The sequence below is a fragment of the Gallus gallus genome, chromosome 1 (genome assembly GCF_016699485.2).
Source record: "Gallus gallus isolate bGalGal1 chromosome 1, bGalGal1.mat.broiler.GRCg7b, whole genome shotgun sequence".
In the NCBI taxonomy this organism is placed as follows: domain Eukaryota; kingdom Metazoa; phylum Chordata; class Aves; order Galliformes; family Phasianidae; genus Gallus; species Gallus gallus.
In genome coordinates this window covers 172,598,790-172,623,906 of record NC_052532.1, presented here as the reverse complement: position 1 = coordinate 172,623,906, position 25,117 = coordinate 172,598,790, and the positions used below count along the sequence as shown (strand labels likewise).

Genomic DNA, 25,117 nt, shown 5'->3' with positions numbered 1-25,117 from the left:
TAAAAAGCAAGAAACACATGACTTCACTGTATGCTGAGCCTTACCAGTCACATGGGAACTTGCCCCTCACATATCGCATTGGAAGGGAATAAAGTTGGAAGCACATCTCTTTTCCAGCAGGCAGTATCCTCACCCTTGATACAAGAACAGAAACTCAAGAGTAGTGGTGAAGGAGCCCTCACCAGAAAGGCTAAGAGAGCAATTATTACATCTTATCAGAACTCTACCCTTCTGCTTACCATTTTCCTTCCCTTTTTATATGGAACAATGATGTTAATCCACTTCTAAAAATGGAAATATCCTTCACCAAAATCCGGCAAGGTGGGATGTATCTGGAGTAAAGCTTTCCGTGTCATCTAACATTCTCACATCACCCTCACGTGAGAAGACTTCACTAACTACTGCTCTGACAAAAAACAGATTTCGTCACGTGAAAAATCTTTCAACTTTTATTTCAGTAAGACCTTCTTTTAATTCTGCAATCTGGAGCACAGACTTGCCTCTTGGTTGGGAAGCTACAGTAAAGTTCATGACTTTTGAAATTCTTGGGAAAACCAACTTGAATGTGACTGAGCTGCAGGCTTTCCGAAACGCACATAACTCAAATATATTCAGCAGTTCTTTGCTGGGATGTGGTTTCACCAGCAACTGCGGCCAAGCCACACTAGTACTGCTGTCATGTGGCTAGTCACATCCTACCCTCCCACCTCTGTAGCACATTCTCCCCATCCCCCAGGTTGTACTGGGATTAATGGGATCCTACTCAGTCACCTTCAAGTCCTGCTGCTGGCACAGGAGAGGCAAAGGGAAACATAAACACATCTTTTGGCAGTGCTGCCGACAGAATCCAAGCCAAGCAGGAAACTGCTTTCTAGGATGCTGTTCTGCATCAATAGCCAAGTTCTGGAGATTGGATCTGGAGGAAACATGTTAATTATAACACACTTGCTAGAGCTGGTAATAAGAAAAAAAATAAATCCCATCTTGCTATGACAATGATCATAAGTATCTTAAAAATAAACCCAAGTTTCAAAACCAAGCAAATCTCAACTACCACAGCTGCTCACAGACAGAGAGAAATAAGAAAGTGCCTAATTGCAGATTAGCAGTAAAACAAAAATACGACGAAGGGCCACAAGGATAGCATGAAGGGAGAAGTGTGATAACCATTTCCTGCTCCAGAACTACCAACTGACAGTGGTAAGCAACACCTATCTGAAGTAACCTGTTTGAAATGGCTTTGGTAGAGGACTGAAGATCGATAAAGTTACAGAAGGGTTAAAAACCAGAAGGGAGATAGGTTTTTGTCTGTGTATGCAGCCTTTTAGTAGTATGTAGTAGAGCTCCTAGAAATCACATCTATTTTTAAACAGAAATTAAAATGGTAATGCATCTACAATAAACCAAAAATGGGTACCAGTGCAGAAGCTCAGACATATATACTGTTTAAACATGCTTTGACATGAAGTGTTCTGTACACCATATACTTTTACATGTTCTCTATTTTTATATGAATGTGTTATACTGAGAGGTTATATTAAAGAGCCCTACTTTGCACATATTTGACTTAAATAACAAATTCCATAAAGTCATCTAAATCTCAAATCTGCACTGAATACGAAGTAGTTATCTTACTAGGATTTTGAGGCAGAGATGCTTGCTTTTTTTTCCCCCCCAAGATAAACAGCTTTCAAAAAGAATGCAAGACTAAAGCTTTTTTATAGCCTTAATAAATAAAGATAAATATAAGAATCTATGCATCCCCAGGACATCCATGCTACAGCACATCGAATCTCGTACCTTGATCACCTCCCATAAAACCTTACTGAACATACATACCTGTACAAATCTTGAATCTTTTGCATGTCCAGCAAAGTAGTCTGATAATGCAGGTAAGCAGGTCTGCAGAAGAAAACTAATTCCATTAAGACTACTAGTCCCAAGCACAGAGATGCGAAAGTATTAACAGAGCACCAACAGTTTGTGCAATAATGGAGCTGAGGCTGTGGAGAAAAGTTGACAAGCAGCAGAATGGAGACTCTGAACTCAGGACAGAAGATGTCAGTTTATTCAAGACATTGGTAGATAAGGACGAATGGGAAGCTGCAACTAGTCAAGTGCCTAACTTGGATCCCCTCGTATTAAGGAGCTTCTGCTGCTCAGTCCTACGGTGGGCTTTTTTTTGTTTTGTTTTTGAAGATTCTATTTCTATTTTCTACATTGCTGCTATGATTAGACATCATGTGTTACAGTCAGTATGATAAACAGAAAGTTAGCAGCATCCCCTGCTCCTATTACAAAAGTGATACATGATGGACATACCATTGTTATTTCAGAGTGCTTCAACCAGAATCAGGAATTGAAATAAAACTCCAAGGTCAGTCTGTTTTCTTAGTGATTTTCCTCAGCTGCTTCTGTGAAGGAGGAGCCTTTATACAGATAATTGAAACAACTATTTGACCATGTCTTTTGCGACTTTCAAATCCTATACTTGCCTAATTTTTTGCTCTGAAGTCAACCCTGAAAAAATATACTGTACAATTCCAAAAGCTGTCTGGTATTGCTTATACACACTACTTACTATCCAACACTATTTGTCTTAGCATAAGCTTTGAAACATCAGAGCCAAGTTTAAAAGATTCATCCCAGCAGAGCTAATGATTCTTTTGGCAGACACAGTTTAAAAAAATAATGTATCTAGATGGCTGACTATGTTGTTAAGCAACTAATATGGCTTTTAGATTAACAGAAGCCACAAGCTTGCTAAATACAGGTGAACAGCTTCACAATCTCGTCGAGAATGTTAAGGTGTTCCTAAAAAGTAACAGGAAGAGTATCACAAATTCCAAGCTGCTTCACAGCAGTGAATCCTACCTCCTTGATTATAAGTCCTCAAATAGAGGTCTTTTCCATCTCCTGCATTTGCCAGCAAATCTGTTTGGAAATGCTGCACTGTCTCGTTGGCACTGGCTTCTGGTACATCCTAAATTTACCATGTCAAAGACCTCTGCAATCTGCAGTAGCTTCTGCCTGAAGACCAACTTTGTTGCTCTAGAACAAAACTTTAGAGACATTCTGGGAATAATGGATTAACTTAGAGATAAACTCAGAGAAAAAAAGAGAAAGAAACAATTATTTGGGCTGAGGGACAAAGTTTGCAAACACTGCAAAATGCTTTATAAAATTAAATAGCACTGAATGGTACCATACAAAGAAAAGGAAGAAATAACACATATTTGTGTTTACTTACACACATTTTATACTTCAGCGCACTCTCGCCATGTTCTCACAATTGCTTCAAAGTGTGGTATCTTTACACTGTAACATGCAGGATATATCATAATGCTGACTTGAAAATGGGGGAGCCTAACTCCTTCCCCAAGGAGACTACTAATACACAGTTCTATTCAGGAACCATGTAATATTTTGTAATTTACCTAAAGTGCCCAATTCTGATTTCTAGCAGTTATATAACACTTGTCTAACTTAATTTCAGCATATAGTGCGAAGTACCACAGAACTGTTAACCATTCCCAGCTGAAAGAGAATTGAGTGGGGAAAAAAAAGACAGGAGGTGATGGGGGAAGGAAGCGAAGCTTCATTTTGGGGATTTTAAAATACGCACACTGACTGTTATCATTTGCTCTTTCATTTTCAAGCGCTTGTGATAAAGAGACTGACACAGTTACTACTCTGAAGCCTGAGCAAGTAGCCACGCTAAAATAAACAGCTTCTGGTTCAGAAATTGCTTCTTAGAAACAGTATAACAAAAGACACTTTTTTCAAACCAAATATTTTTTCTGACCATTAGCCCAAAACCAAGATTAAAAGCTTATCCAAGATAGGACAAAAACATCTGAAAGTTGTAAGTACAAGAGATTACCACTGTTCTGCAACAAGGCCAAGATCAGCAGGATGTGGAGAAGCTGTCAGCGTTCAGTTAGATCCTGCAGTTCAGTATATACCTGCCAAACAGTGATTCACAAGGGATTTTTCAGAATACTGTACAGTGATCAAAGAAACCCATCAAGGGACGCACTGTGGTTTGCTGCATAGATTCAAACAAATCAAGACTGGATTATTCTAAAGAGATCTTATCTAAGTAAAAACAACCGATGGATTTAATGTTGGTATGTTCAAAGAATCAGATTAAAATGACACTCCTTTCTAATATCAGCAAGCAAGAAACTGTAAGTAAAACAAATAAAATCCAATCCAAACACCAAAGACATACACATAACTCATGTACTTTGACTCACTGAAGCAATGCATTCTTTGCCTACAAAGCACAACTAACTTGCACACCAGAGGCAATAGCAGACACTTTTCCAATGAACATTCAGCTTACTCAAAACATTCTGCTATTCTCTGCCCTTCAAAACCAGACTTCCCAGCCTAAGCCAATGAAGTGCTTCCACAGCTGTCATTTCCCAGCAGTGAAAAGAATTAGAAACTCACCCCTACCCAGAACTCCCTACAGCTGGCTGCAGATAGCAGCCACACCTGGGAAGGCTGCCCAGCAGTGCCCATGGGACTGCCTTTCTGCTGCTATACATTAGCAAACAGTCGTAGAGCACCAAGCCAGGTTCCTCCCCAGATCTGAAAACATAATTAAAAAGGCATCAATTTAAGAAACAAGGGTGAATGAGAAAACAGAGCATTTTGACTGAAATACAAATTGCTTGCAACTTTTTCCTTTAAATTATCTGTTAGAAATAAAACTTTATTTTAAAATCTAAGGATGGGCTCTTGCCACAGCAATGCAAAAGCTTCAGCATATTTTCATATTTGAATGAAAGCAAGTACTTCTGAAGCATTGCAATTACTGTGATCCCTCTTTTCTCCATTTCAAAGTAAAGCAAGTAAATACATAAGTAAATATATAAAACGCAACAAAAGAAAACCACATTAGTAACATTTGCTGCCCCATCAGCCAAAGCAGCTGGTAGGCGGGCCATCTAGAAATTCAATCTTGGGTGATTAAACAAAGCAGTATCAGTGTGATACCCTAAACTGGAGCTTTTCCCAATACAAGCATTTTAATAAATCCAGATAATTGATCTAGACTGCACTTAAACTAGCTTTGAATCCTGGAAATGACATTCTCCTCATGGAGATATTTGAAATGTCACCACCACTAGCTGTAGCTTGGCATGACTAATGAGACAGAGCCATTACGACCTCAGAATATAAAGGAAAGACTAAAAGGCAAAACCCACCCAAGTTTGATAACAAAACAACAATTTCTCTTCCTGTTCCTTACCCTGCATCCAGATTTATCTGTTGCTCAGTAAAAGAGCTTAGCATAACCAAAATTGTGCAAGTCTGCAGGCAAATGACCAATAGGTAAAGGAGTATGCATATTTATGACATTTTAAAACAGCACAGCCAACACTCCTCTACATGAGGTTATTAAAAATAGAGAAGAGCAAAAAAATAAAAAAAATAAAAAATTTAACACCAAACATTTTCCCCAAAAGTGAAGCAGCTCTGAAGTGAGGCAGAAGACCAAGCAAGGATTCTTGCTTCAGAATTTGGCAGGAAGAGATCAAAATAGGATTTTTTGTATTTATACACACACCCGATAGTCCATCTTTAACTCCTAATGCAAAGCTTGATTTAAGTAATCATTCACAATTAAAAAGTGTCAACATCTTGTGGAGTGTATTGACTCCCTTGTATCACACAGCTGATGGTCAATGCCTTTATTAAATCAATAGCAATATAGTACAACCATACATGATTTAGATCTATTTGATTGTTTGTCCAGCCCAGAGCAGGGGAGGCCTCAGGGCAGCTGAAGCTCCTCATGGGGAGTGGAGGAGCAGTGACAGGGCCTGAGGGAATGGTATGGAGCTGTGTCAGGGGAGGGGCAGGGAAAAATTCTGCACCAGAGAGTGGTTGGGCCCTGGAATAGGCTGTGCAGGACAGTGGGCATGGCCCCAAGCTGCCAGAGTTCAAGAAGTGTTTGCACAATGCTATTAAACATAGGGTTGAAATTGACACTCGTAGTGAGTGGAGCCAGTTGGGTCCCTTCCACTTAGGATATATTATGGAAGAGGGACTGGAGATCGACTCCTTATCAGTCGAGTGACAGAACAAGGGGTAATGACTTTCAACTCAAAGCTTTAGATTAGAATTCAGAAAGAAATTCTTCAGAACAAGCACGGTGAGGCACAGAACAGGCTGCCCAGGGAAATGGAATGCCACAGCCCTGGAGGCATTCAAGGTCCAGTCAAGTGGGAGTTGGCCCTCCCTGCCTATGGCAGAAGGCTTGGAACTGGATGGTCTTCAAGATCTTGCCTAATTCAAACCATTCTACCAGTCTATTTACACAGCAACCACTGACAACTATAAATGGAAATTTCGATCACCTCCTGAATTTTACTGAGGTTGCAGAAAGGTCTCAATTCTGTGCTAACAGTTGTTAGAATTACAAGGAAATCTACCCAAAGACGTTGGTCAGCAGAACTTGTTTCTTATGGAAATACAAGCATGCTAAAGAACTTTCTCTCACAGCCAAGCTCCAACATGATGGTACCCTCTCATATCTAAATTTCAGTTTCATTAATTTTAAGACATTCTGTGAAATAATCATGGTTAAAATTAGCATCTCTTCCTCTTTTTCAGATACTTTGAAGGCAGTACAAAAAGAGGCTAATTTTCAGCTCGGAGTGGAATGTATTTCAGTAAGCCACATTAGGCGGTGCAGAAACATTAAAAGCAAAACTCATCTACTCTCCTATGAGACTGAACAATTAGGAACTTGTACTGTTAAACACAAACACTCCCCCACCCACGATCTAAACAAGTGTAGTACTTTGATGGCACCAAAAGCTGGGAAGAATACACATTATAGGGCTGACTAATGTAGCTTTTGCGCTGATACTCGCTGAGCCACAGGCGCAAGCAACCCTGCCCATGCCAGCATATCAGGCAATGCAAGCAAGCTACAGACTAATGCCATCTCAAAGCCACACCAAACTGGGCAATTAAGTTTCCCAATTCAAGTCCTAATCAAAATATCAAAAATAAGGACATTGAGAAACTGATATTCACCAGCTCATTTGATTTCGGCAGGGTAAGCAATAAAGGGGGATGGAATGGAGAACATGTATTTTAAGTAAAACATTTGTGTGGATTTGCAGTATCAGATCTGGATTTTAAAGTCTGTTACATAAGAGAAAGGGAAAAAACCTCCAGTTTGACCAGGATCTATACTATTTGAATGACTGATCTCATTTAGATAAAACTCTAACAGTAACAGAGGAAATAATGATCACTAATATTCCAGTGTCCTTTTCTCCCACCTAACTGGCTTTCATAATACATACTTTTTTTATTTAATAAATATTTAGAACATGACCACAGGCTTTCAAATTGACCTTTCTCTTCAGAGATTAGAGTACTGGTACAGTTCAGAGTATCTACATTCAGCCTACAGCCTGTGCTCTACCCTGCTGCTGGTTCAAAAGGACAAGTTCAGGTCAAAGACTTAATCTAGTTGCTTTGCTTTTATCAGCCTGTGCTATAACTTTTACATTAAGTATGTTTTTGTATATAATTGATTCATATAATTTTTAAGTAAATCATGCCTCAAGTGACTTGTAAAGCTATCTGGGCAACTGAAAATTATTTTAAGTGCATTATACAGAAAGAAAATTCAATGTTCCCCTTTTAATAATCCTCAAATGGTTTTTAAAGAACATTGTAAGGCCTTTATCACGGAATATAGTATCTGAAAGAGAGAAAGTACAAAGGATAGGCTGCTATTTATGACATTAATTAAAATAGGTAAGTTTTTCCTTTACTTTCCTATGCCTTGTCTTCCCTGTTCAAAATTTGCAGATTATAGCAAATTTGGCACAAAAATGAGGCTGGGGGCTTTCTGTTTTCACACTGTGAAACACCAACACTGTACCCACTGCTTTATTCCCAACTTGATAAATGCAGTTGGTTTGCTTAAGGTGCAGTACAATATTTGAAATTTAGTATCTAGATTATCAAACATTGATTTCAAGTAAAGTTATTGTTGAGGGACTTCCAAAAGGTTTATCAAAGTCAACTGCACTATTGCTTTCCTTATGAATATCCTCAATAGCAAACAGGTTATTTTTATTGCTCCACAGGAAAGGTTTGTGCACTTCTCCATTTATATTAAGGTGAAAAAATAATAAATTCAGTAATAAAATTGATAACAGCCAGAGATAAACCTGCACTCCACTCAGTCAGCCATCAAGCTGAGAACACTGTTCAGTGACTACCTTGAGACTGAACTCCAGTTAATCTCAGGTCAAAGCATTTCTAACCTAATCCAAGCCAAGTCAAATCCTGAGCTAGACTGCAGGCACGTCACTTCATGTAAGCTGGGCTAGTACAGGGTAACAAAGGGCTTCTAATAAACAGACCAAAAGTAGAGAGTGTTTTTTTGGCCACGGTTATCCTAAGGCTAGCCTCTGCTCAGTGTCTACGAAAAGTAATGTGGCTGCAGGTAATCTAACCTTTTGCCCAAATGCTAGCAAATTTCTCATAATCCAACTTCTCCTCATATCCTGAAAGGCACATTGTGATGGCAGATTCCTCTTGGCATTTTATCTACGGGAGAAAATAGCTATTCTTGGCCTTTTCCAGCACACCTGTGGGCACACAGTACCATGCAGTAGCTTTTCTACTACAAGGGAGAATCTGTATTTCTACATGCAACAAACTACTGGTTTACACCATATTCGGTTCACCCTCCCTGTGGATAGTCCCAGTGCTAACTGACTCAAAAACACTGTTAAATAGCACTCATGTGACACTGAAATGCGATAGCACTTCATTGGAGAACCAGCAAGAGGAAATAAACCAGATTTGAGCCACAGATCCTATGCTAAGATCAAAGGACCCTATTTGCATGCCTACATTAGCCCATAAGGAAGAACCAAATTCTCTCATCCTTTCATTTTCACAGAAATGGATTTAGTAATATGTCTGTGCTATGCACAACATTTTGTGCAAGTATTAATTAAAAACAAAATTCTTGTACTGTTTGAAGACTTAATTACCACTTAGAGAATTATGAGGCAAATCAATGTTCTCCTTTGAAAATGCTAGTTTGGAAAAGCCCAAAGAAATCGCTTAGCTACTTTGGGTCCATGTACTCAAATTCACAACCCTACCACTGATGGCTGCAAGGCAGCATCCAAAATCAAATCTTACCCTAACACAGAATTATGACTCACAATATGCTCGTTCTATCTGCATCTATTTTAGAAAACTGATGAACTGATGACAGGTGTCAGTTTGTGCTTCTTAAAAGAAAAATCAGATGGGAATCCAGATTGTAGTTATCCAAGAGGTCAAATAAGAAAAATACTTTTTAGTGTTCCAGAGAGCCACACGTTCAGGATTGTTCTTTGCAGTGCTTGCTTCTAATTCTACCTAGTGAGAACATTAATTGCTCTCAGCAAATACACAAAACTGGGAATTTCTTACTTTATGTTGTAAAAACAAAAATAATAATCAGTTTTTTAACTGGAGAATCATACAATTTATATATAGTGTATTAAACCATCCCAAAAAACATGCATTTTCTAATGTGTTATGCATATGCAATTTTTACACCTCTTTACACCTGTACTTATTACAGACCACAGGAGTCTTGTAGTTGTAGAGAACAGGAGACTTGTGATGACTCAGAAAGAGAAGCAAACCCTTAATTACACTTAAAAGGAAAATATAAAATGAATAAAGTACTCCTTCTAGCAGTCAATAAGGAGACCATACTCCAAAGAACACCAAGCTTACGCTCCCCTCTGTCTATTGGCGCCAAGAATGAAGTCAGTGGGTATAGTGTCCCTGTCCTTTGTGCAGCAGGAGCTGTTCCTTGGCAACCGATGCAGACAAGTGAGTTGCCACGGAAACAGGAAAGACTAATTTATAAAAAACTCTGAAACAAAGCAACTGTAAAGGCAACGCTAAATAGGGTAGGTATGTTCTGTATTACTTCCTACAGAATTCCCATTGTAAAAAATAATAATAATAATAATAGGGAAAACTGTAGTAAAACTGGATTTACAGACAGCTATTGTTTCATCACATCAGAAGCAAGTAGTCCCTCTCTCCTGGTTCATTCTGTCAAATATACCTGAAGATTTACACCGCAACTGAAGATGAACTCTTCCCATTTCAGGCAGTATTTTTCTTTCAGGGAAGAGGAGCATTAAGGGGAAAAGATACACAACAACTGGCTAAGGGTGTGCCCAGAATATTTGCTAGCAGGATAAAACAAGTGCTCACATACTGAGAAGACAGAAAAACTGTCAAGGAATGTTCATTCACATTTCTTATTTATTAGTAGAACATGTTTTATCTTCTTCAGTGTTAAGGACGTATGCCAGAGATATGCATCTCCTGAAAGCATTTTCTTTCTGCAAATGTATATGTGTGGAGAGCACGTGCAAGGAAAACAATTTTACCAGTGAAGAAGAAAAAAAAACAAAACAAACACATTCTACATTCCCCAACAGAAGAAAACAAAACAGAAACCAAGTTCTGTTTTCAAGGAGAAAAAACTGATACCATTCAGCCACCTAGCCAGGCAGCTTAACTATTTGGTATGATATATTTGAAATACAAAGATAGAAGCAGGAGAGCCTAATGACATTTGTGCACAGAGACCAGACCGCTGATGGCAGGTTCCCCACCGATGGGTGCAGGATGTACTCTCTTCATGCTGCATTTACTGTAATTCCCTTCCAACTCACTGTGACACTTCCAGAGGGCAAGAGAGAGTGGTCTACTTGCAAAAGATCTGTGCGCTGACTGGCTGGTCAGTACCTACTGTGCTTATAAGACCAGCTGGCTACTGCCAAAAACAACAGAAATGAGAAGATTTCTGTCTGCCTTACCTCTGTAAAAGGACCAGTAAGTCTGCAGCACTGAGGGTGTCCATCTGAGGCTGACTCAGCCATAAAATTCCATGAAGTAATTGAAATTGCTTCTAAATTGTGAATGCTCTTTCAAGCTTGACTTCAGCAGACCAATAGATTCAAAATGTATTAGGCAAGGCCTGAAATAAATTGTCTCCGGCTTTATTTCCTTGGGAAAGTAGTCTGAAACTGAACACATCAGTAAATTTAAAAGAACATGCAAGAGTAAAATCACCGGTCTCCTCTTGAGACTTTCTGTAAATGAGCAAAATTATTCACACAAACGTACTCATTCTCAGCAACTCAGTGAACTGTGAAAACTGGGCTGGTATTCTCACTAAGATTTGGTGATGATCAGCAAGGTTCTCAGGTGTAACACTCACCAAAGCTAAAGGAAAGCAGCTGCTCCAGAGAAGGGCTGCACATCAAACAGTTCTTGGGGAATGTAAAAGGAAAAGCAATATAAATATGCACATACACACACACACACACCAGTTGAACAATTTCATAGAATCATTTAGGTTGGAAATGACCTTCAAGATCAAGTCCAACCATTCTTCTAATGTTGTAATTCCACTGCTAATCCACACTTCTCTTAAATACTCCCAGGGATGGGGTCTAAATCACCTTCCTGAGCAGCCTGTTCCAATGCCTGACTGTTCTTTCCATGAAGAAATTCTTCCTGACAGCTAATCTAACTCTTCCCAATGCAACTTGTGGTCATTGCCTCCTATCCATTTCTGAAGCTCCCTCAGTTTAATACCTTATCTATGTACGTAAAAAATCTGTACATTAGTTCTCTCTATCATGGAGACCAAACAAAGCCACAGTAACTTTTGAGGTAGCCTTAGGGATATAAAACCAAAGGATATACTTACAAGTATACATCTGTAGCAATATTTCCTGGTATAAGACATGTAGAATTTGAATTCCTTTAACTGAATGGAAGATCCGTACGTGCAGATCAAATATGCTTAATAGATAGAAATAAGAAAAACTTATCCATCTCAGAAGTGTTTTTATACTTCGCCTTTTGGCTAGTCAGAGACCTTAACAGAATTAGAGGTATTGTAACCTTAGCTAATTGTAAAAAAAAGTGGGTGGCACTCATTCTTGCCTCTTTACAGACTGTATGCTAAAGTGTAAGAAGCTTTTATTAGCACATCAGCTGTCATGGCATTTCATCAAAATACACCATTGCATGTTCTCCTGTTTTCAGAAAGACGGGTTAAGAGCTTTGTATTGCAAAGTCCTGATTCTTCTCTACTGAAGTTCTGGTCCATTCCCAAATCTTACTGAACTTCCCATGATCTCAGGAAGTCAGCTAATAAAACTCCACCTGCATATCTGCCAACATTATGCTTCAAAACAGTGAGCAACAAATCCATTCTTCATTGCCTGCAAAAAATTCAGTTCATCCATTGGCATTCAACCTCAAGAGAAAAAATAAATCCAGTTTGTCAAACTATTAATTCATTGCAACAAAGTGGCAAAAGTGATATACGTTAAATCTAGAATACAAACTTTCTGCTTATTTCAACAGCTCCTTCATTCCTAATCTTAAAATACGCAATGGATGCTTCATTCTGCAACATAGGCAGAATCAAACATTTCCCCAGCACCTCTGAAAACACTTTAAATAAAAATAAAACACTTCCACAGATCAAAAGATCAGCAATGTTATTAAAATAACCCTATTGGTGATAAGTTTTTGCATAGACAAAGATTTTATTTATTTATTTATTTTTACAAATGTCTGAAAGCAAGTGGCAAATTGTTTGCACATACACATGGCAGAGCAAGATTAAGGACAGATTATCCCTAACTTCCTAGTAAAAATTTCCTCTCAAGCTACCTCATATATGAAAACTATGACAGCTGGCTTCAAAAGAAATAGAGGAGTAGTCCAGATGGGCCTTGCTTGGTACTGGTTTCCAACAGAACCAAACTTCCCCATGCTGAAGGAAAACTGAGCCATACTAACAGAGAGAGGTGGTGGGAAATCAACCTGGAAAAATAACATGCAGCAGAATACCAAGTTCTGGCTCACAGTCAACAGGTAGAAACAACCAACCAACCCAATAAAAACAGCAGAACGCTAACTTTTATTTGTTTCTGAGGGGAGTCGTGGTGTGAGGGCTAGAGTACAAGTGTGTGCACACAGGCACACGGAACTGCTCTGGCCTGCCATTGCCTAATGGTCAAACTACTGAATAGTGGAGATTTATGCAGGTATTCCTGCAGGAATTAAACCTGAATTCCATAGGGCCATTAAATAATAATAATCTCTCTCTTAGAAATAGATTCATCATAATCTTGCTCAGGAAGTTACATTTACTTTGGGGAAGGAAAAATCACCCCAAAGAACACACAAACGCACATTCTGATACTTCCCTTCCAACCCCCACTAGAGAAAGTCCACTTATAGGAAGGGAAAAAAAAAATAGAAATGAGTCCAGTTGGCCCAGTTGTTTTGCCGTACTGTTAAATAGCATTAGTCTAGACAAAATAACATGTTTGAAGGCAGTCTTCAGAGAGTTTTGTTTTATGAATGAGAACACCACAAAAAAAAACCCACAACCCACAACCACGGTTAATTTAGTTCATTATCGTACTGCAGGCTGCATCACAATACTACGAACTTGCTAGAATTAGACAGTTGACTCAGAATCTCATTATTCATGGCAGTTAAATCCATTTTGAAAAAGACGAAGTTTGTGAACAAGAAGCCTACAGAAAAGGATTTTTAAAGTCATACGGAAACAAAACAAAAAGGCTACTAAGGCCACTAAGTCCTCCATTTGCTAAGTTTTTCATTAGAAAAAGCTTTGCCAATTTAACTCTTGAGAAACATCTACAGTTTGTACTTGTATAAAGCTAGCGTAAAAACTTGGATACATCATAGCATGTGTAGATGGCAGAAGACTTAAATTACTTGTTACACCCTGGAAACAGAGGAACACTACTTTTCCAGGATTTAGAGTGCTCTTGGCCCTCTTCTGGTTACACAATTTGGAACTTGACACAAGACAGCTTCTTTTCCCTCTGCAGTGCCTACCAGTACCTGTTCTACTCTCACAATTCTGTTGGGAGTTTCATGAGGTGGTAAATCAGTTTCTTCTCCTGACCTCCTGTATAAAGAGAGTGAGTGAGCTTTTTGTGCTGCTTTCTGCAAACTCCTCTTTCCCTGCTGCTCCATCTGCACTGTCTCTAGCCTCACGATTCCCGTGTATTAGCATCAGCCATGATAACTTTATGTTGTTCCATCAACTTCTGTCCATATCTCCCCTCACTGAGGTATTATCTGCGCCCACGCTCACCTTCATGCTCGCTTTTAAATAATCATCTTCTCCTCTAAGTCTCTATTTCAAAGTGACTGAGATCAGCCTCAATTAAAATGAAAAATATACATCATACTAAAGACAAAATGCCTTGGTCTGAATTTGCATAAGCCTCCCCATTCTAGTTACCTTTCATTTTCTACCTAACTTGATTGCAGAAGTTGTGTCTTTTCTAAACACACTCACCAAATCTCAAAAAAAAACCTGTTTCGGCTGTATATGACAAGCTGAAAAAGACTTGACACCTTTTCTAAACACACTGAAGAAGGGTGTTTTTTGTAACAAATTCAAAGACTTATTTCCAGGGAATAATCAAAAGTAATTCAGCATAAAAAGAATAAGAAAAGTTGGTAACACACATTCAGCGAGTCCCAAAGAACAGAAATACAGAGACCGTCATTGATTTGAGATACAAAAAACTACCACGTTCTTTTTGGGAGCTGTAAGGCTGCCTGTCATTTCAGGATTGAAGGATAATGCTAAATTGTGACAGGCTGCTTAAAATATATATGTGTACACATATATATGTGACATATATATAAGCCATATATTTACTCTTTATATATATATGTATACATACATGCACACACTAAGTCTGATGACTGTGTTACATCCTAGAGTTCCTGTTTCCCTGCAGCACCAGGACAAGATGACTCAGTTTGAAACTAAGGGCAAAGGCATAGCTTTCCCTATCCAGTGGAGAACTTCTATGGAGAGTTACTGGAGGCACTGGTGAAGAACTTCAATCAGTAAAGCCACAATACGGCTCCTTATTCAGAGCACCAGCATCTTACATCAGCAGTCTTCCTGGTTATTTGTCTGTAAGAGAGGAAACAATTAAAGCATTCCTCTTCCTACAGAGGCACCACATGACATTCAGTCACTCCCCTCTCCTTCTGCACGTCCCTCAATCTCTGCTCACCATATTGAGGACAGTTAATGCTAATTCTAGTCTAACTGTCTTCATGTAAGTAAGGCACACAAATTTTAGTTTGCCTGTTTCAGGAGAAGAAAGCAACCGATGTCAGCAACTGCTTTCACAAAGATTCTCATCAACAGTACAACCACCAAACACTCCTAACTTCATTCTCCCGCATACAAACATTTTTCCGCCATCTCATAGCAATGAAGTTTTCAGTACTTTTTTGTATTAAAAACCTTCACCTATTATGCTTACTGCACTCTTATCTAGTTTTTGTTCCTGTATTTCTGATAGACTACTTGATTATCTTTCCTACATTAACAACTAGATTTTCGCCTTGTTAAATTTTACACTGATAGCACTCTTTGTTCCCAATTCCCAAAAATCATACTCTATTTAAAACAGATTCCTCCAGAGTATCTGAAAAGCTCCTCAACCTGCCCCAGAACAGATGTGAACTGGTTTAGGAACTGAAACATCTGAATATTTTCTTTTCCCTTAAAGCTTATACATTTTCTTCTTTTTCAGGTTTATTTTGGAAACTGAATGTATTAGAGCATAGGAGGTATTTTTATGAAGCAAAAATACAGTATTAGACACATAATATCATTTCGGATAGCAAAAGGAAATAGAGTAATTCTTTTTATCCAAGTGCATGCACCTCAAACCCAACTGTTTGGCTATAAACTTCAGAACCTCCATCATATCCACACTGGTGCAGTGACCTTATTCACGCTCATGCAGCTCCAGCAAGTAGCACACAGAAAGTAGATTACCTTGTATCAGAATCAACAATGACACATACAGACTTCTTCATAATGATGAGCTTCTGTATTTTTAACCTTTTTATTCTTAAGAGTGAGGACACAATTACAATATACATGAGTTTGTTCTCATGTGAACAGAGTTCCTTGTTATCAGTACCTAGTATGCCAGGATCATTTCCCGCAGCATGTTGCGTTCACCTCTTTATCAGTTATTTCCTCTCCAAAGAGCATGTAAGTATGACACTTAAACTTCCTGTACATTGCATTATCAGTAACTCAGATCTTATCTTGGTGTAAGATGCAAACGCTGATTTCACACTGTATGGGAACTGTTGAGTTATGGCCTGAACCACTGATTGATCACCTGGGAAAGGACCGTCTGCCTTGGGAGCACAGGTGAAGGCAATTCAGCGGTGTGACCAGAAGGGGTGAAGCCTGGCTGCACCTTTCTTAGACCCCATTTAAGGGCTGGCTGCCGATGTGGAAAGATCTCTGTGCTTGGTGATCCCTCTCTTATGGAGTCCTTTCTGTGAGCCTAGACCCTTGGAGACAGGTGAGCACCTTTACTTTTCCTGTGAGACACCATCCTATCCATGCTGACCCCTTTGCTGTTACATTCCTGTTCCTTCCACCACATTAATTGTTCTGACTGTAACATATGCATAGGGAAACAGCAGAAGGTTAAGCAAACATTCTATTTAAAAAGTCACCATGTGCATTTTGGGCAATAAATTTCTTCCCCTACTTTTAATCAAAGGCATTCTACCCTTGCTATTCCACTAGATGCACCCAATCTTTCCCTACCGTCTATAAGCTTGAGGAAATTATTGCTTAAACCAAGCCAAAAAGATAATTAAAACCAGTTCAAACTGAGATTTTGCTCTCCATTCACACAATGAGTAAATGTCTCCTACAGTTTTAAGCTGTTGAAGCTCAAAGGAGTTTTACACAGAAGTTTCTGAGATTCAACATTTAAAAGAAAACCAAATCCACCAGAACAACTGATGCAGGAAAGGCAATCAGCCTTAACTACTTAACACAAGTTTTATTTCCAGTAACATCAAACTCTGACTTCAAAGCCCTCTAAAGCTTTGCTGCTTGCTTTCTAAAGTTAAACTTATCTCTGACAATTTCATACCCATCTGTTCTCATTTTTATTTATGTGTAAAGTACCATCACTCTGTCCTGCATGCCTTAAGTCCCCAAAGATTTCTTTACTCTTCTGTGACTTCAAGAGTTCAATCCTATTGAAGAATCACAGTTTCCCCCTCAGCAGCTTTCTCAAGCAAAAACATCTCCTTGTAGCAGGTGCTCAGATTTACTTCAAAAGTTCATGAGAGGAAAAGAATAATGGAAAGTATTTGGTAAAAATTTCAGAATAAACCATATGTTATCTTGCAATCCTTGTCATAGGTTAATGGTGTGTGACACCATGAAGACAGTCTCATTGGGGTGACTTATTTTTAGAAAGTTAAGCTGTCTTCAGACAACTACTGTCTTCACGCAATACAATGGAAATGTTTTAACCCACTGGTAATTGTATTAGTTCCTAAATCTGATTGAGTCTGAACATTCTGCCCCCATGAACTCGGGCACAGTAGTGGGAACATAGATTCAGAAGAGATTACTTCAATACTTCCTACAAGATTGAACAAATTAATGTCAAGCTTAAAGGGGAATAGAGAGAGAAAAAGACAGAATAGATTATTCTTAACTGATTTAATAGTACTTAATGTTCTTGTCATCTTTAAGACCCTCTAAGTCTCCACTCCACTTCTTTTAAAACTCACAGCAGAGTCCTCAGACACAAATTTAGAAAACCACAATTCTATCTCAAACTTCTATATACAGCAAGGTTTGTGACAGAGAGATCTGGATTCATCTTTAATTTGATGAACACCTCAGAAGTATGTCAGTGCCCTAGACTTACCCTTTACAGAAGAAAAACTACAGGAGGCAATTCCTGCTCAAATAGTTTGAATACCTGAAGAGATGTGTTTCTTCCCACTCTCTGCAAAAGATAACGAAATGTGTGCCTAAAGGAGCAGGAAAGTATTGAAAATAAGTTAGGACCAACCACAGTTTACTGTGAACTCAGTTTATTTTCTGAAAAGCTTAACTAGAAAAACAAGGCACAAAATTGGGTCCACCATTCTCTCCACCATCAGTGACTTAAGACCATTTTGCCAGTACACCATTCACCCAGCACTCACCCACAGAAAATTTTCTATCTACAGAACAGCTTGGCAAAAATGTGCCGAAGAGAATTTAAGTGGAAATAAGTATATAATCAAGAACAAATTTGTGTTAAGCATCATGTAAGTAGGTTTTTAAACTTGAATATGACTACAAAAAGTTATCAGCTTTAACTTTTAATAACTCAACTTTGACAAAAGATAAGTAGCTGAGACTTCCAAGTGTCAGTGTAAGAACTACCAACCTAACAATCCAGGAAGAGAGTTACACCAAAATGCATAGATTAATAAGCAAATACTTAAATTCTAGTAAGCTGCACAGAGCACAATGAATTTTTGCTATGAATAAGACACTTCAGTTTCTGAGCAGAAAACTTTGAGAAGAAAACATCCTTTTCTTTTGATTTTGTTTTGTTTTCACAATTCATTTAAGTGAGTGAAGCTTCTAAATTCTCTTGTAAGAACTAGTTTTAGAAGGAACGGGGAGGAAGAGTAAACCCAAGATTCATTACCCCTTCGTACAGTTTTAGTCCAACATACCACTTCAAAGAAGGAAGAACACTTATCCAAGCCAGTGAAAAAAGGTATCGTAAACAATAACAGCTTCATGGACTAAAACCAAAATCATTCCAATGGGCACAACTGTTTGAAACATCCACCATGAAGTCTTCAAACCACTGAGTTCAGCTTGTTCAGTGAAAGTCATGAAATACAGCATCCTAATGGGACCGGAGAGTGGAAGAGGCAAAGTTTAGGAAGAGCATTATTTCAAAGCATTACATGAAAGATTTCAGCTGCTGACAAAGAACAGCCTGAGGGCCATGCGTTACCGGGCAGTAGAAACCTTTGATTCACCACCACTACACTCATTCCTGTGTCCACAAGCTATCCATACAACATCACAGAAATTTACAAGTGCTTTTCAAATTCCTCTTTCAACAAAACAAATAACTAAAATTAAAAAAAGAAAACCCACAGGTAAATCCAATGCCAATAAAACCGTTGAGTTATAGATGGCTTCCATTTGCTTTTCTCCTATGCCTTACTAGTCAGCAAAACACAAAACAGAATTTAAATTGATAAGAAGCTCTTCTTAGTTACATTGCACACTTAAAGAAAGAAGCAAAGATCAGCTATGGAGGAAAAAGACACTTATTTTATTCCAGTAATGTAAATTCAGAATAACTGGACAACCTCCTTCCCATTGAAGCACTGTGTGAGAAAAGATAAGATACTCTGCTTGTGTGAAATGAAAAATGACTCTTCCAAAAAACAAGTAATGCTTCTGTACACAAATGCTCTAATAGCTGGATGCCTTTACTGTACAGCAAGATCAACTCACATGCTATTTAAAACATACTGAAACAGATATGCAAACTTTCAGTCTTATTCATTTAATAAAGAGTTCCTCTTCTACATAGCATGAAAGCCAATCTAAGTTTGCAGAAGACAGGATTTTCTCAATTTTCAAAGTAAGCTCACAGTACATACAGGATGCCAATCAGCAACCCTGGAAACCCCCATTGTGAGAGGGCTTTCAGAAGCAGAGCAACATCGTCATCCATCTCAGTTTACCAGGAACCAAAACTAGACAAATGAACACAGTGTTTTCAATTAGAAATGTGTTTCTGATCACTCCTTTACAGAAGGCTTTATTTGGTTAACAATTAAAACTGTTAGTAAACGTTATAATGCAACATCAAACTAGCCTACTCAGAGTGACATGGGATCAAGGACTTATCACAGCTTTCCTTTAACACCAGGGTAACTTCAATTGCCAGCAATCTGTCTGTTCTAGCACGTCCTTGTCCGATTTTGAACCAGATTTTGATTCTTTTCTTGTTAAGGTCTATTTTTCAAGGCAAATCCATTTTTCTCAACATGAATGAAGAAAATCATTCAAGGTCTCCAGTGAGCATCACCACCTGCTGAGATGGGTAAGTTCCAGTCACTGATTTTTGCTTTTATTTTTCAGTTTATCATGTCTGCAAGAGGTATCTGTAGGCCTTTTCCCCTACTGAATAATGGCTATTTTTCTCAACACATCCCTCCCTCTAGTCAATTTCAAAAGGCCAAAGTCAGGAATGATTTATCTTCCAGAGAAATAAAAAAGGTGTTAATTAAATACACTGCAAGCAGGAAGGAGGGAAAGTGTGGTGTATCAAAAGCTGGAAAGACGCTCTTTGCTCTTGGAAAGCATCTTTCACAGCTACATAATAGGACAGTGCATCAGCATCTCTCTGATAGTACCCTAAATTTCACATCCAAAATTAGGCAGCATGGCTATTTTCCAAGGTTTATCCTCTGGTGTTCATATTAGAATCCCTTTCAGAAAGGGCAGCTTACACAAACAGCCTAAGCACAACAGGTTTCAGCTCCCCACCTGGAACATTGCAGGTGGTAGTGCAATATTAATGTACCTCTTCAAAAACAGAAGGGCGAGTTTCCCTAGCTGTTACTTCCCTGATAAAACACTTGTGAGATTTGTAGATGCCATCTTCTTTAATACTTTTCTCCTGTTAATCAGCATCCGCACAGCTACATCTTGCAGAGAACTCAGCATGGTTCTCCCAGTCAATCAACACCACTCTGGCTGGTGGAAGCTGCAAGCCTCCGAGGAAAGCAAGAAGTTCGTTTCTGCACTTGAGAGGTGTCACAGAGAAGATAAAATTGCACGTATTGTCCACATCTTTCAAAACAGGAATAATTTTGAGTTAAAGTTGAGTTGAGTATACATCAACTGAAGTATGAGTAAAATAACATACAAAACTAGTCACCCTTAGAATTAAATGTCTATTTTATACTAGGAATGGAATGAAAATTACAGAGCTCATACAAAATAAGTCATCTGCTACAAGTAAATTTTGTTTTGTTTAATATTCATTTTTGTCTAGATTTTTCCATATCATACAGTACATGAACACTAAGTAGAGAATGTCTTTCCCCTGACTGATAGCTACCCTGATTTATGCAGGCTTTTGTGTATCAAGGACAATTCAAGTCTAGAGAAAGACATTTCAAATCTTTAATCCATTCTACAAAAGGGTAGATCTGGCCAAGAATTTACTGTAGAATATAAACATTATCACTGAACATGTTCTACTTGTTAAGAATAAAACAATAGAAAAGGACATGCTCAGTTTAGCTGTAGATGCAGTCATTCTTTTTCTTGAGAAGTCATCTTCTTAAAGCATTAGTACTACTTCTTTACTAAAAGCCAAGATATTAGATGCTGTCACAGACAGGAAATAGAGTTTGGACCATAAGATACTCCCCTTGCAGCAGGGCTCCGAAAGAAAAAATAATCCCTGATAAACACTTGTGAGATTTGCAGATGCCATCTTCTTTAATATTTTTCTCCCATTAATCAGCATCAGCACAGCTACATCTTGCAGAGAACTCAGCAAGAACTCAAATAAAATCAAAATCAACGTGTTATACTAAATAAAGAAGCTTCAGGCATTCCAGCACTGTAATACTACTTCCTGTAGTCAGTTTTTGATATGACTATTTTAATGGATTAAGACAAAAGCTACTGATGGCCTCGCTTCCCATTCCACCCTGTGCCTCTGACTTGCACACACTTCTATAACCTATGTCCTCAAGTACCAGTACAAATATTTCCTATTTGTAAAGGTAACGTAATTTGAACATACTTGTGGTTTTTTTCATTTCTTTTTAAAAACCACAGAATGACTTTCATTCCCCTATTTTTGCCACTGACCACCTGCCTTCCTGGAGTCAAATCCATTGCATAATTAATACACTGAAAAATAATTTGCATAACTGCATCTAGTTATGCTAAACAAACCACCTGTTCAAACGAGAGGGTCCCATCACACTGCAGGTATTTGTTCTCCAGAAGCAGATGGGGGACTGACAAGGTGATAAAGTGCTTTTGTTCCAACTTCAGCCTTTGTCTAAATATGCAAACTGTAAGTACCTTGCACAAATACACACTACACCATTCCTTAAAAAAAAAAAAAGGCACAATCTCACATGGCTGCAAGATGTGACCTTCATTAACATTCTCCCATTTGGTTTTATTCTAGAAGTGCATCATTAGATGGAAGCCAGAGAACTGAGCCTGCAACACACCAACTTGGCTCCATCTCCAAGGGCAGTTCACTTCCATTTAAACCAAGTAGACACAGTGCAGTTACAGGAAAGCAAGGCATGTTTTGGCTATGAGAAAGTGTTCCTTCCCTGCACAAGTACATGAGAATATTAAGAGTCAACACTTACAGTGCCTTTTTTAATGTACTTAAACAGCCTTTTAATCTAAAATATGAGTAATACTCACAGTAAGAGCACAGCCTCATGATCTGAATTCCTACAGGCAGCATTAAACCCACTCATTCTATTTCTGTTTTCCTTACACAGCAAAGTTGGCAAGAAGAAAATTTCAAGACCTCTTCCTGAGCGATAAGGCCATTAAATGCTTCTGAAAGTCCCACCACCTTCTTCAAAACTGTCAGTATCCTACAAGGAACTGATCCTCTCTCTTCTTTTCGAGCACAAACAGCATTAGTTCCTTGTAACAGTAAATAACAAATAAATTATATCCATTAAAAATTGTACTGTTTCTAAAATAGCGTATGCACAAATCTTATCCTTCTTTGAGAAGCCATTAATAATTTAACTAGGAGGGTCTATTAAATGCTAGCTACTGATGTGTTACGTGATCAGAATACTGTTGTGTCTTTGTGCTCCTTTTCTGCTAATTAAATTATATTCTAAAAGTTTTAGGAACCTTGAGGTCAAAATAAAGTCGGACCTGAGCTATAAGTTTTCAGTAGAGAAATAAATTTTAAATAAAATTAAATTATATGCATGAAAATCCTGCTATTCCATCATTAAAAATGGAAAGGGCTATACAGCACACCTATTTGATCAAGATCCTCAGTTCTCAGGAGCAACCAAACAAGGCACAAAGCGTGCCAAAACTTACAAAATTTACCAAAATCAAGGAGTAATTTTTGTGATGGAAAAAGCAATCAGACCACAAAGAAGAGCCTCCTTCCTACCACCTTATACCAACAACTTTGTTCAGGTATTGAGTGTCCAAGCACCACCTCTGTCAAATTTCACAGCCCACCACTTAAACTCCGTTTAACAGAGCAAAATTTTAGAGATACAAATCAAGATATCACAACCAACCTGACTGTGGGAGGGAAAGCATTCAAGCTCAATTATGGTCTGACTTTTGGGTGGTCCTATGTAGAGCCAGGAGCTGAAGTCAGTGACCCTTATGGGTCCTTTCCAACTCAGGATATTCGATGATTCTACCCAATATTTAGCAGCAACGTGGGCCAACTGACTCACGTAACCAATTACAACCTCGATTCCTACCACTTTCTTCTGACTAGTCCGAGGCATCTTATGACAGTGTCCAACAACTGCATGCACACCCCAGGGCCCACCTGCACAGATGACAGAAGACTTACTCCACTTCTTGGCACTGCTGGGCAATTCCACTGTTGGTCTCATAAAATAATTCACAAGAGAATACTGAAGAGAACAGCCTTCCCTCCAAGTTACATTCGGAACAAATAATCCTAGGAGAGCTTTACCCTCCTTATCCTTACAGTAAATTACTTCTCCTGGCTCAGAGCTTTAAGATTTTATTGCTTTTTAAGTTAGTGTTGAAAGATTTAATCACAGATTTGCTGGATTTAACCACTCAACACAAGGTTTCCCAGAAACTTCCATGCTCCAACAAGAGTTACAAGAGAAGTTCCCTACAATGAACACTACTGAAAAAAAAAAAAAAAAAAAAAATAGGATTTACTATGGATTTCCTCCCAGTAATCATTCATAGCTTGAGTTTAGCAATAAAGAAATCCATCATCATGCCTCCAGCACCATCTGGGAGACCAGGCTTTTGGCATAGAAAAATGGAGCAGCAATTGCCCAGCAGCGCAAGAAATCAATGGCTTCCCTGCACAGAGGGAGCAACAGGCTGCTCCCACTGGTACAGGTCATTGATTTCCATTGCTACCAGGAAAGCTGCTTTGACCACTCAGGGAACAAAGTCTCCACTACATCACTATGATGCACACCCCCAATGAGAGACCATGCCCTTGCTAATGCGGCAGGCAGCAAGTGATACAATTTGAGCAGGACAGAAAGGGAAGAAGTATGGAGACACTTGCCTCTGGGTAGAGCAGTTAGGCACTGACTTTTCAGGCTGAAAGGCAGCTAATAAATGCCCAGTTTGAGGCTGGGTTTTAGGCTGTGAGGTAGGTAACAAGTGCCCCAGTATACTGTTGACTTAAACTCATCTCAAATCCCTGGACCTAAAAAAGTATTCAAGTGAACTCTGACAACAGGTCTGTCAGGAAAACCTGACCTTCCCTTCCCGGCCAGTAACAGAACAGTACTGTTTATTTCTAGCAATTGGAGCTATGAAACAGATGTAGAAGTACTTATTGATTTTAAGTACAATCTTATAGGGGAATCTGGAATACGTGACAGTCATATCATCAAGACAGTTGCATCTCAGCATAAGTTGAGAGCTTCCCCTGAAACACATTTTACCATTACCACAAGTAAACATTTTTGCCCCAGGTCTGAGTTCTCAGAGAAGCCACAGTAATGGGATCATTAAAAGCATGTATGCAGTCATCAAGAACAGAACAACTGTCTGTAAATGGTGTCAGAGGTTACCAATATAAAACAGAAGACGGAAGGAATTTCTGGTCAGTCCAGACTTGGCTCTGATTTGAACCAGTGCTCTGAATAAATAGCCTGTCCACTAACCAGCCATCTCTGGAATCAGAGGGTACTGCTACACTTGTTTCCAGAGCTATGCCCTCGTATTGACCCCAGTAACCATAGACATGTGAGGCTCACCACTGGATCTAGCTGGCAGAGTATTTACCTGAATAAAGCATATTTTCCAAGCCATCTGCTGATAGCTACACTATTAGCTGTATCTAGGCTCAATTATTCACAGATAATCTGTAAAACAGTTTAA

At 38.7% G+C, this 25,117-nt stretch overlaps 1 protein-coding gene across 4 annotated transcripts in view; it reads right to left on the bottom strand.

Moving 5' to 3' along the window:
• DCLK1 (doublecortin like kinase 1) overlaps positions 1–25,117 on the bottom strand; it is a 234,311-nt gene that overhangs the window by 193,820 nt on the left and 15,374 nt on the right. The gene's annotated exons all lie outside the window — the stretch shown is intronic.